Source organism: Tachysurus fulvidraco, chromosome 11, assembly GCF_022655615.1.
Source record: "Tachysurus fulvidraco isolate hzauxx_2018 chromosome 11, HZAU_PFXX_2.0, whole genome shotgun sequence".
In the NCBI taxonomy this organism is placed as follows: Eukaryota; Metazoa; Chordata; class Actinopteri; order Siluriformes; family Bagridae; genus Tachysurus; species Tachysurus fulvidraco.
Window position 1 is genome coordinate 21,782,673 of NC_062528.1, and position 13,350 is coordinate 21,796,022.

Consider the following 13,350-nt stretch of genomic DNA (forward strand, 5'->3'; position numbering starts at 1 on the left):
TAGGCCTCTTGAATGGTGTGAACATAGTGGATGCTTCTGCCTTCTCTCTCCAGCGTTGGTCAAACTGAACAAACTGTACAGAAATCTTTTGTTTTGAATGATATACAACCAACTGAAGTCCTAAAACAAATCTTGTCTTATTCTTGTTATTTCAACCTTGGTAACCACTTTATCAAAAATATGTCAAAAAGAACTGGCAAAGTGTTTAAAGATATTAATTAGTGTAAAGGAAAATCAACCATAAGACTTAAATTAAGAGTTACGTTTAGTAATACACACCGAGGGTTGGATCATTAACAAATCAGTCACTGGACAAATAGGAGGTATTTATTTACCAGGCTGGTCATGGGCCAGCACAGAGACATGTGAGGGAGTGCTGGCTAGGACGTGTGAGTTTATTATTGCTGAGAGAGGCTTTAATGAACAAGGCTGTGTTTCTTTAATCAGATCGCCTGAATAACTGCAACCTTGCATTCAGGATTTGGGCAAAAATCTAATTCTAAAAATTCTAAATATATTTTAGCTTTAACTCATGACTGAAAACCGACCTTTTCTGACTTGATTTTTCACCGCCCTACAGTATACAGTTTAGATTAGATTAGATTAGTGGGCTCTTTGTGAATGTCTTAAATATATTGCACTGTTGCCATTGATTAGTAAATAAGCTGCTTGAGCCTATTATCTCTTTTATGTACAACAGGAAAAAATCAACACATTTACATTTTGCACCTTCCACTTTTGAAAAGCATGAATTCTCCATGGCTCAGACCCACAATGTTGACTTTCACACCGGGGTCAAATTTTTTGCAAGACAAGAAGGTCAATAAACTTAATGGGAAATTAGAGGAAGGGATTATATAAACTCTCATGAAAAAAACTCCAAATTTATGTGTAACTTTTCTTATAAGGCTGTCGATAAATTGTTAAATAAAGTTAGTGGTTTTATATAGGTATTGATTTTGGCTCGCAAAACAAGGTAAATATTTATGAGTAATTATAACGCGTTATAGTGACTCTAAATATTTTGACCTAAGTTGAAATTAACGGTAATGGAATTAAGGTTACACTTATTTGGTCTGTTCGTCCGGCAAACAGGCCATGTAACCTTTATCAATTCTATGAAGGCGGTATCTTCCCGGCCGAGAAAGATTCACTTCCACTTTTTCTTTATACCGTAATTTAAATTAAATTAACTTAATAGAGCACGTAGTTCAGACCAGATATTGCAGGTACCTTAATTTTGTGAGCGATACTCAGAGACAATCACTTGTGACACAAAAATATGACATTTAATGAATGAGACAAACACAACTTAAAACTAACTACACAAACAAAAGAAATAGGGAAAACAAAGATGAAAATACAATAACACAAAGGAATTAAAATTGGGGAAAGGGAAGAGGAGACTGGAAAGAAGAAATTAGAGAAAGGAAGGAAAGCAATGGCAAGCTTAAACTTCAAAATTAATCACACCCTAACTGGAAATCGTCACCGGAAACTTAAATTCACCTCAAGACACAATACAAGGTTCATACTTAAAATATGCATCTAAATTGGTTGGTAAAGAAAACGGTTACTTGCATTGGCTTACTGCACAAGAGTCCGGATGCAACAGAGAAAACTCTGAAAAGTCAGTCAGGGTGGGGTCAGACGTTCTTCCAAGTTCTCCTGAAGATCAGAATAGTTGTCGTTCTTGGAAGTGAAGCTTGCTGGAACTTCTTTGAAGGAAGATGGAGTCGTCTCCAAGCTGTTCCGAAAGTCTGACCACGGATTGGTCTGTTTGTGACAATTTAAAGGTCAAACTCCACCCATCTTTGGGGAGATGGCCAATACTACGGCCAATATTTCGGAGGGAAAAAACTCCCTTTGTTTCAGGTGTCTGTGGGCGTGGTTTAGCTATCAAACTTTTAGATGACTTTAGGGGTAACTCGCTTTATGCACCACAGTAACCTCCTTGTCGTCATGTGCGTATGAAGTTGCTTCCTGTTATCACGTGCGCAAACAGACAACTTGGCGCCTCTATGCTTGAAAAACGCGCTTTTAAACAGGGAATGACGGAATTTTACCGTACATATTTACAGAGTGTCTATTCGGACAGGATTAGTATTATCTGAGGTAATTTTTCCCGACCTTTTTACAGAAGGTAAAAGTCACCGTAATCTTTACTGACATTAGTCCTATTCGGACTGGATTAGTTTAATGTGGGGACGTGGGGGTAAAGTAATTATTACCAGAGCTTCTCGGGTGATTTTAGTCCCGTCCGAATGTGCCATCTCGGTAATCATTACGGACAATGTCTGTAAAGATTACGGCGACATTTACATTCTGTAAAAAGGTCCGGAAAAATGACCTCAGGTAATACTAATCCCGTCCGAATCAACCCGCTGTAAATATGTACGGTAAAATTCCGTCATTTCCTGTTTAAAAGTAGTTTTTGGCGCGTTTTTCAAGCATGGAGGCGCCATTTTGTCTGTTTGCGCACGTGATAACAGGAAGCGACGTCATACGAACATGACGACAAGGAGGTTACTGTGGTGCGTAAAGCGAGTTACCCCTCCCACTTCTGCTAGTTTTACTGAGATATCTTGTCCCGTGCGAATTGGCCAATTAATATTACAGACGTCCTGAGGTAAAATTGCATTACTCCACGTCCCCACGTAGAACTAATCCCGTCCGAATAGTGCTTTAGTCTATAGTTCTATTCGGACTGGATTAGTTTAACATGGGGATGTGGGGGTAAAGTAATTATGAAGCTCAATGAAATATGTATTTTGAAATAGAAAATGTGTATTTTCAACCTTCATATACCAAAATATATTTCACAATGTATTTCAGGGCCTTACAGAATGTTCTTTGTAGAAAATTTAGCAAAGAACATTCTGTAAGGCTCTGAAATACATTATGAAAAATTTCGGTATATGAAGGTTGAAAATACACACACACACACACACACACACACACACACACACACACAACATTGTTTTGCTGTATGGGTAACTTGGCCAATTATTGAAATCATCAATACCAACAGCATATACCGGTCGATAGAAATTAGGCAACATAAATAACTAAATAGTACGCCTTCCTACGAGTTCAGACTGGCGCTCATCCTCCGAACTTCGATTATCCATATGATCCTCGCCCGGGTCTGTTATTGGTCGGCAACCTAAAGGAGAGAAAGGTGTACTCAGATAATGTTGTAGGAAGCTAATGGCTACCAGAGAAATTAACTGATAACAAATTATTCTTACCCAATACTGCATCCATTTCATCAAAATAAGGGGACTTCTTTGGATCAGTGCCAGTCCGTCTGTTGTGTTTAATGCACTCTCTATACCTTTTTTTCAGGTAGTCTATTCTGTCCTTCAGTTTTCCCCACTCTCCAAAATCTTCCTCAACTTTGGGACATTTATTTATAACTTCCCTATAAATCTGTTCCCAAATGGTGTGATTGTGCACCATGGTCTCAAACTGCCTCTGATACCGACGTTCTCCCCAAACCGAGATTAAACTCAGCGTTTCTTTCCTGCTCCAGTTGTGTGTTTTTCTCGTTGGCGCCATTGTTGTCTGTTTTCACATGTGATAACAGGAAGCAACGTCATACGCACATGACAACAAGGAGGATACTGTGGTGCGTAAAGCGAGTTACCCAGTCCGAATAGTGCTTTAGTCTGTTAAGCACTATTCGGACGGGACTAGTTTGACGTGGGGACGTGGGGGTAAAGTAATTATTACCAGAGCTTCTCGGTGATTTTAGTCCCGTCCGAATGTGCCATCTTGGTAATCATTACGGACAATTTTTTTTTACCTTCTTTTACCTTCTTTTACCTTCTGTAAAAAGGTCCGGAAAAATTACCTCAAGTAATACTAATCCCGTCCGGAAAGACCCGCTGTAAATATGTACGGTAAAATTCCGTTATTTCCTGTTTAAAAGTAGTTTTTGGCGCGTTCTGCAAGCATGGAGGCGCTTGAAACAGGAAGCAACGTCATACGCACATGACGACAAGGAGGTTACTGTAGTGCGTAAAGTGAGTTACACCTCCCACTTCTGCTAGTTTTACTGAGATGTCTTGTCCCGTGCGAATTGGCCAATTAATATTACAGACGTCCTGAGGTAAAATTGTATTACTCCACGTCCCCACGTAGAACTAGTCCCGTCCGAATAGTGCTTTAGCCAGTAAATAATACAGTACACCAGTCACATGGGGAAAAAGCCGCACAATGATAGGATGATAGGCTGGAAACAGCGCTCAATGAGAAGGAATAATACTAAAAGTAACGAGTCTGTTTTGAAAATGTAAGAAGTAAAAAGTACAGATATTTGTGTAAAAATGTAATGAGTAAAAGTAAAAAGTTGTCCGAAAAATAAATAGTGGAGTAAAGTACTGATACCAGAAAAATGTACTTAAGTACAGTAACGAAGTATTTTTACTCCGTTACTTCCCACCTCTGCAAAGCACAGATGTGAATGCTTACTAACTTCCTTCTGCTAAACTCTGACAAGACAGAAGTGCTTTTACTATGTAAGCTTTCTGATTACTGAGTAACTCTGGATGGTCTTTCTATTACATCATGTGCAGCAGTAAAAGACCTCGGTGTGATTATTGATACTGGTCTCTCATTTAAAGCTCACATTAATAATATCACAAGGGTATCTTTCATCTCAGGAATATTGCTAAGATAAGAAATATTAGTCCATGCATTTGTTACCTCTAGATTGGATTATTGTAATACGTTAATGTCTGGATGTTTCAGTAGGAGCATAAACAAGCTCCAGTTAGTCCAGAACGCAGCAACTATAGTCCTAACTAAAAACCAGAAGATATGAACATATCACTCATATCTTATCCACACTGCATTGGCTCCCAGTCAAGTTTCACATTGATTATAAAATATTATTATTAACCTATAAAGCATTCAATGGTCTCACGCCACAGTACCTGAGAGATCTTTTGGTTTTCATTGATCCGTCATGCCTACTTAGTAAGTTGGCTATTTGGTAGTACCTCAAGTACGAAAGGCTACAGCAGGGATCAGAGCCATGGAACAGCCTTCCAATTATTGTTCGGTACTCAGACACAGTCTCAGTGTTAAAGAATATCTAAGTCTACTAAAGGTGGTAAAGTGTTTTCTTATTTAGCTCCCAAACTTTGGAATAGTCTTCCTGATAGTGTTCGGGTCTCAGACACACTTTCCCAGTTTAAATGTAGATTAAAAACTAATCTCTTTAGTCAGGTGTATACATAATACATCCCATAATATTGTGCACTATTACATCAGACTTGCACATATTATGAACAGCAGATATGTTAATCCCTCTCCACTGCTTCTCTCTTTCTACCCATCCCGAGGCATCTAGACATTGTACCAGCTCCGATCGTCTTCCGTGTGATGAAGATTTTGCACTGAGATGAGGCTGACTCTCCTGAGGCATCTAGAGATAGAGGAGATGTGAACTCCATGTGATCTTTTGCATCAATACAACATTTGTTTGACTGTATATTTATAATCACACCCTCCACTGTTACCACTGAGGATGAGGTACATACACATTGTGAACTAAATATATCTAATATTAATCTTGAATTTTGTATTCTATTAATCTTTATATTATTCTTTATATTAACCTTTTGTTCTATGTTTATGTTCTGTAAAGCTGCTTTGAGACAATGTCAATTGTAAAAAGCGCTATACAAATAAACTTGAATTGAATTGAACATCGAATCGAGATGAGGCCCCGGCCCAAAGGAGTTTGGGATTCAGCCATGATGAAGGCATGTCTCTCTCCAGCTCTAGTGATTCCATCATTTGTTCTATAAAGGACATCCAGCCTGGCAGATGACAATGACAATTTATTTATATAGCACAATTAATTACAACTTCTGTCGACTAATGTGCTTTCCATTAGGTCATTAAAAACACACAACAAACAAACAGAAAAATTATAAAAATCGTACAAATATCCTATCAGCCATATGCTTTTGAAAACAAAAATGGATACAACAGTCAGTCCTGGAGTCTGCGGTGTTCTTCTTCCTCTGTCTCTTTCTGGCACAACAGCATTAAGACTAAGCTTCCAGGTCCATCATCCTCCAGAATAGGAGTATATGTGGATCACAGTGCAGGAACTCTGTCCTTCTACAGCGTCTCTGACACCATGAGGCTCCTCCACAGAGTCCACACCACATTCACTCAGCCTCTATACGCTGGAGTCAGTATGTGGAGTTATAACTCACCTGTGAGGTTTTGTGATCCAAAATAAAATGTTAGTAAAAGTTTTCAGTAAAATTCTAACTGAGGTGTGAGATTTAATTTGTCCCTGAGCTACACTGGTCATTTTGTGTGCAGAAACTGGAACAGTAATGACTGCTGAATGTAGGATGTTTCTAGAAATAAGAAATGCTTTCAAACAGACTATTTAACTGTATGCACTCTTAGGATGGATTTATTATACTTGATATGAAAAGTTTCTAACATCAAATATAAAGTGTAGTACTTTGCCAGTGGGTGAGGAACTTTCAGGTATGTAGAGTGTGATGTTTCAATAAAGCTCCTGAGATGTCTTAATGTCTTTACTTTATTAACATCAGATATTAAACAACGGACAGAAACATGCTGTGACTACATTCACTGCTCAGCTTGCACAAGGCTACAACAACTCCTTCAGCACTAACGCATCCCCACATACTCCACACACTATTGCCATCTAGTGGACAAATACACACATCATATTATAACACTAACCTGCTTATATCACATCACCCTTCCTTATGAGTTACTTAACATGTTACAGAAAATACTGTATGAAACAATATAATACTTAACAACTTTTAAACAAAGTTTAGCTTAACACATTTTCTTATTATGTCATTTCCACTTAACCTCTTTTGCTATTTTTATTAAGCCATTAACACAAAGTCTTTATACTTCTGTGGAATTAAGACAGATCATCCAGATCTTGTTTTTACCACCTTTGCTGAAGGAACTGATGTTTGGCTAGACTCTGACTCAGGTGAATTACTTACAGGTTGTTCAATTGACTCTGGAATGTTCGGACCAGCATTAAGCATTTCATTTGCAAGATGGTCGGGACTGTTGATTTCTTGCTGTACATGAGTTTGTGAAGCTGAAGTAGATGTTGGTCCTTTGTCACTGGGTGAAGGCATTAGATGTCGCTGGCTTCGTCTAAGTAATCCAGCCTCAGATTGTATAATGTAAGACCGCGGTGACTCACACTTCTCAAGTACTGTTCCAGACCTTATCCATCCTCTCTCATCATCCAATTTCACTGCCACGGAAGCACCAGGTGAAATCTCAGGTAATGCACGAACATCGTTCTTCTTGTAATATTTCCGATAGCTTGCTTTAGCTTTTCGATCCAACTTTCTCACCTTATGAAGATCTGGCCACTCAGGCCGCAGGTTTGAATCCAATGTGGGAACAGTGGTTCTTATTTGTCTACCCATCATAAGCTGTGAGGGACTTACACCTGTAGCCTGAATGAGTGTGGCTCGGTAGCTCATCAGAGCTGCAAATGGGTCTGATTGTTTCAAGATCTTTTTAGCTGTTTGCACAGCTCTTTCAGCCTCACCTTTTGATTGTGCATAGTCAGGACTTGAGGTAACATGTTGAAAATCATAGTCTCTTGCAAAGTCTTTTAAGCTCGTCCACTAAACTGAGGCCCATTGTCCGAAAACAAAACGTTGGAACAGCCCCATTGTGCAAACATGTCCTGTAAACAAGCACGTGTTGTTTTTCCTGACAGGTCCAAAAGGTGAGCTATATCAATATACCTCAAGAAATAATCCACAACTATCAAATAATGCTGCTTATCCACTTCACATATATCAGCACCAATTTTCTCCCATGGGCAGTTTGGCAGGGGAGTGGTTATGAGTGGCTCCTTTTTCTGGGTAGGTCTTTGCAGTTATTAACAAGCGACTGGATTTCTTTACTTAATCCTGGCCACCACACACTACATTTTGCTCTCTCCCTACATTTCACAATGCCTTGGTGACCGCTTTGCAATCTCTGGAGTATGTCTGACCTCATTGTTTGGGGAATTATGATCCTATCATCATAGAGCACAAGGTGTCATATTTTTCCTACCCTGTCAGATGTTATACGCCCACTTCCGGGCGGCAGCCATCTTGGCTGTGGCACTTCCGGGTTACACTAATTTATATCCACCTCACTATATAAGCACGCGGTCTGCAAACACTCCTTGCCAGATTGTCTCATCGCGTTACCGATCGTGTATGCCTTTCCGGCCTGTAAGTTTCACTTTCATTTTTCCGTGTTGGATTTCAGCCGGGTGTGTGTCAAACCGTGGATTTTCCCTTTTGTTATTTTTTTTGGATTACTCATTTTTGCCTTTGTCAGCCAGAGACCCTTTTTGTATTTTTGCTTATTTCATTTGTGGATCAGCCCTATTTTTCTGACATTTTGGTGGGATTTATTTTTTGTTTTTCCTTCTGTGGACTTTAGGGCCTTGTTGGATTATTCATTTGTTTTCTTCAAGATTTTTTCCTGGACTCGCTCTTCCTGATTTTGTTTGTGGATACTTCTCTTAGTCTCTTGTTGGAACATTTTGCTTGGCCTGTTTTTTCTGTGACTATTTGTTTCTGTGTTGGATTATTCCCTGACATTATTAACATTCCCTTATTAAATCTATTTTTTTGTGGAAGTCGTATGTGTTCTGCATTTTTGGGTCCATACCCCCCTGCACCCTGACAGTACAATCTGGCCAACCATGGACTCAGCAGAAGCACCAGACTTGCCCACTATTCTCTCGAACCTATCACAATCTTCTGCAGCCCATGAGAAGCAGTTACAGGATCTCACCAAAGTCACTCATGAACTCATACGACGTGTTGGCTCTCTCTCCAGTCCTGCTGCCTCAGCCCCCACACCACCCGAAACTCCTCCAGTCATGCCCCCGGTCCGAGAGCCACATCTGCTACCTCCTGAACGCTTCAATGGTGAACCAGGATTGTGCAGAGCCTTCCTCATGCAATGTGCGGTCGTCTTTGAGCTCCAACCCTCCTCTTTTCCCTCAGAGCGCTCCAGAGTGGCCTACATTATCTCCCTCCTGTCTGGCAAGGCAAAGTTGTGGGCCACTGCAGAATGGGAACGGCAGTCACCCATCTGCTCCTCAGTCGAAGCTTTCTCCTCTGAATTACGGAGGGATTTTGACACCACGCTCCCGCAGCAAGATGCGGCCCGGACACTGTTCGAGACTGCACAGGGAAGCTGTTCGGTGGCAGAGTATGCAGTCGGGTTCCGCACAGCCGCGGCTGATAGTGGATGGAATCCCACGGCTCTCTATGACGCCTTCTATCGGGGACTCTCTCCTGAGCTTAAGGACGAACTCGCTGGCCGGGAGCTACCCCATGGATTGGATGATCTCATTTCTCTAGCCACTCGAGTCGACCGAAGGATCCGGGAGCGAAGGGCTGAGAGAACTCCTCAGCATGTCTGGAGAACTACCCCTCGCCCCAGCTTTTCTCCTCTGCCAAATTCCCCACAACCCTCATCCTCTGCCACACCCATGGAAATTGGTCGGTGGCACATTCCAGCCAGTGAGAAGGAGAGGCGCATGGTCAACGGACTATGCCTATACTGTGGACAGGCTGGGCATATGGCCGTCTCTTGCCCGGCAAAAGGTCAGGCTCGCCATTGAGCAAGGGGGCAGTGGTGAGCCAACAGCACTCATTCCCTTCTAAGCCTCTTCTAAAGCTTCGGATCACGCTTGACAGCCAGACTCACGACTTGGCGGCCTTTTTAGATTCAGGAGCTGATTCACAATTCATGGACCGTGAACTGGTACATCAACTGGGTATTGAGACTGAACGTTTGCCTTGTTCACTCATCGTTCGTGCCCTGGATGGTCATATCCTCCATCAGGCCACTCATCGCACCAAGCTGCTCCAAGTCACCATAGCAGAACATCATCATGAGAGGCTATCATTTCTGGTCATTGCTTCCCCTCAGACACCTGTCATGTTGGGCTTCCCGTGGCTTTGCCAACACAATCCTCATCTGGACTGGAGCAGTGGGTGTGTCCTTAAGTGGGGTACCCATTGTCAATCTCACTGTCTCCAGCCCCCTGCACCCAGTCCCTCCTCTGACCCCAATGATTCTCCGGACCTCAGTTCAGTGCCGCCTGTTTACCATGACTTCAAGAGGGTTTTCAGTAAAGCACAGGCCTCCTCCTTACCCCCCCACCGACCATTCGATTGCGCCATTGATCTCCTTCCCGGGACTTCTCCTCCTCGTGGTCGTCTATTCAGCCTCACAGGGCCTGAAAGGGAGGCCATGACTACATACATTCAGGAATCACTGGCTGCTGGTCTTATTCGTCCGTCCTCCTCCCCGGCTGGAGCCGGGTTCTTCTTTGTCGGTAAGAAGGATGGTTCACTGCGACCCTGCATTGACTATCGGGCACTTAATGCCATAACAATTAAGAACCGATACCCACTGCCTCTTATGTCTTCTGCTTTTGAACTGCTCCAGGGGGCCACTATCTTTTCCAAACTCGATCTCCGGAACGCCTATCATCTGGTGCGCATCAGGGAGGGTGATGAGTGGAAGACTGCTTTTAACACTCCCACTGGTCATTATGAATATCTTGTCATGCCGTTCGGCCTCACCAATGCCCCGGCGGTGTTTCAGGCGCTGGTAAATGACGTGCTACGGGAGATGCTTAACCAGTACGTCTTTGTCTATCTCGACGATATACTCATCTTTTCCCGTTCCCTGGAGGAACATCAAGTGCATGTCCGGACCGTGTTGCAACGTTTGCAGGAGAATCATTTGTTTGTAAAGGCTGAGAAATGCGAGTTTAATGTTAAACAAACCACCTTCCTGGGGTTTGTTCTCTCAGTAGGCAGCATCCAGATGGATCCAGTTCGTATTACGGCAGTCAAGGATTGGCCACGCCCTAGGTCACGCAAGGAGCTTCAAAGGTTCTTAGGATTTGCCAACTTTTATCGGCGATTTATACGGGGCTTCAGTGCGGTTGCTGCCCCTCTCCATCGGCTCACCTCCACTCTTCAGACCTTCACCTGGAACTCGGAGGCCGAGCTGGCCTTTAATAGGCTTAAGGAGCTCTTCACCTCTGCCCCCATATTGACTCTACCTGATCCAGCCCTCCAGTTTATCGTTGAAGTCGATGCATCTAATCAGGGGGTAGGAGCCGTTCTCTCTCAGAGGTCATCCAAGGACAATCGGGTCCACCCCTGTGCCTTCTTCTCTCGCCGTCTCACCCCAGCAGAACGGAACTATGCCATTGGGGACCGGGAGCTTCTGGCTGTTAAACTCGCCCTTGAGGAGTGGCGTCACTGGTTGGAGGGGGCGAATCAACCTTTCATTGTTTGGACCGACCACCGCAACTTGGAATATCTCAGAACGGCCAAACGTCTGAACGCACGGCAAGCTCGCTGGGGTCTCTTCTTTGGCCGGTTTAACTTCACCCTGTCTTATCGTCCAGGATCCAAGAACGGTAAACCTGATGCCCTGTCACGCTTATACTCCCCAGAAGAGGAGGATTGTAGCACCGAAAGTGTCCTTCCCACTTCAGTGACCGTCCGGATTCTTCAACTGGATATCGAGAGGAAGGTCCGTCAGGCCACCTCTGGGCAAGCCACTCCCAGCAATTGTCCTGCTAACAGACTTTTTGTCCCCAATAGTCTACGCTCCCAGGTTCTCCAGGGATGTCATTGCTCGCCTTTGTTCTGTCACCCCGGTGTGTCCCGCACCTTGGCAACCGTTCAACAGCGGTTCTGGTGGCCCACCCTCCGCCGGGACGTTCGCCAGTTTGTGGGGGCATGTACCACCTGTGCTCAACATAAGAGCTCTCATACTCCACCTGCTGGGTTCCTTCGTCCTCTTCCTGTCCCTCGTCGACCGTGGTCTCACATTGCCGTAGATTTTATTACTGGATTACCTCCCTCGGCTGGCCAGACCACCATCCTCTCTGTCATGGATCGGTTCTCGAAGATGGTGCACTTTGTATCATTACCCAAGCTCCCTTCTGCCAAGGAGACTGCTCTGCTCCTCCTCCAGCACGTCTTTCGACTGCATGGCTTGCCTAGGGACATTGTTTCTGATCGAGGACCTCAGTTCACATCAGGATTCTGGCGAGAGTTCTGTCGACTACTGGGGGCCTCAGTCAGCCTGTCATCTGGATTCCACCCCCAGACCAATGGTCAGGTTGAGCGTTGTAATCAAGATTTGGAGGCAGGTCTTCGCATCTTATGTGCTGAGCAACCTGAGTCCTGGTCCACCAAGTTGGTATGGGTGGAGTACGCCCACAACTCCTTGCCCTCCTCAGCCACAGGCATGTCTCCGTTCCAAGCTGCTTATGGATACCAACCACCTCTTTTTTCATCCCAAGAATTCGAGGCTTCTGTCCCCTCTGCTCTCGCCCTAGCCAAACGTTGCCGTCACACCTGGAGAAGAGCTCGTGAGGTGCTTCTTAAGTCCTCACAGAACTATGCCCGGTGGGCTAACAGCAACCGGCGTCCGGCACCTAAGTACCGTGTCGGCCAAAGGGTATGGCTATGCACCAAGGACCTTCCTATCAAGGGGTCTTGTCGCAAGCTCACTCCTCGCTTTGTCGGACCATTCCCCATCGCCAAGATACTCAACCCAGTAGCCGTACGTCTCAAGCTTCCTAGCAGCTTACGTATACATCCCACTTTCCATGTGTCTCGCCTCAAGCCCGTTCAGGCCTGCTCTTTGGTTCCCTCCTCCAGACCCCCTCCACCCGCCCGGTTCATTGAGGGGGGCCCTGCATTCACTGTCCGGCGCCTCCTACGCTCCAGGCATCGTGGGAGGGGTATACAGTACCTGGTTGATTGGGAAGGCTATGGCCCTGAGGAGCGTTCTTGGGTACCAGCTCGTCACATCCTTGATCCTGACCTCATCACCGAGTTCCACAGATTGCATCCCGACCAGCCTGGTCGGTCGTCGTGAGACGCCCATAGGAGGGAGGGTACTGTCATATTTTTCCTACCCTGTCAGATGTTATACGCCCACTTCCGGGCGGCAGCCATCTTGGCTGTGGCACTTCCGGGTTACACTAATTTATATCCACCTCACTATATAAGCACGCGGTCTGCAAACACTCCTTGCCAGATTGTCTCATCGCGTTACCGATCGTGTATGCCTTTCCGGCCTGTAAGTTTCACTTTCATTTTTCCGTGTTGGATTTCAGCCGGGTGTGTGTCAAACCGTGGATTTTCCCTTTTGTTATTTTTTTTGGATTACTCATTTTTGCCTTTGTCAGCCAGAGACCCTTTTTGTATTTTTGCTTATTTCATTTGTGGATCAGCCCTATTTTTCTGA

General features: G+C 44.1%; 1 protein-coding gene across 3 annotated transcripts in view; it reads left to right on the plus strand.

Moving 5' to 3' along the window:
• Positions 1-13,350, plus strand: part of LOC125145854 (tripartite motif-containing protein 16-like) — a 29,768-nt gene that overhangs the window by 1,641 nt on the left and 14,777 nt on the right. The gene's annotated exons all lie outside the window — the stretch shown is intronic.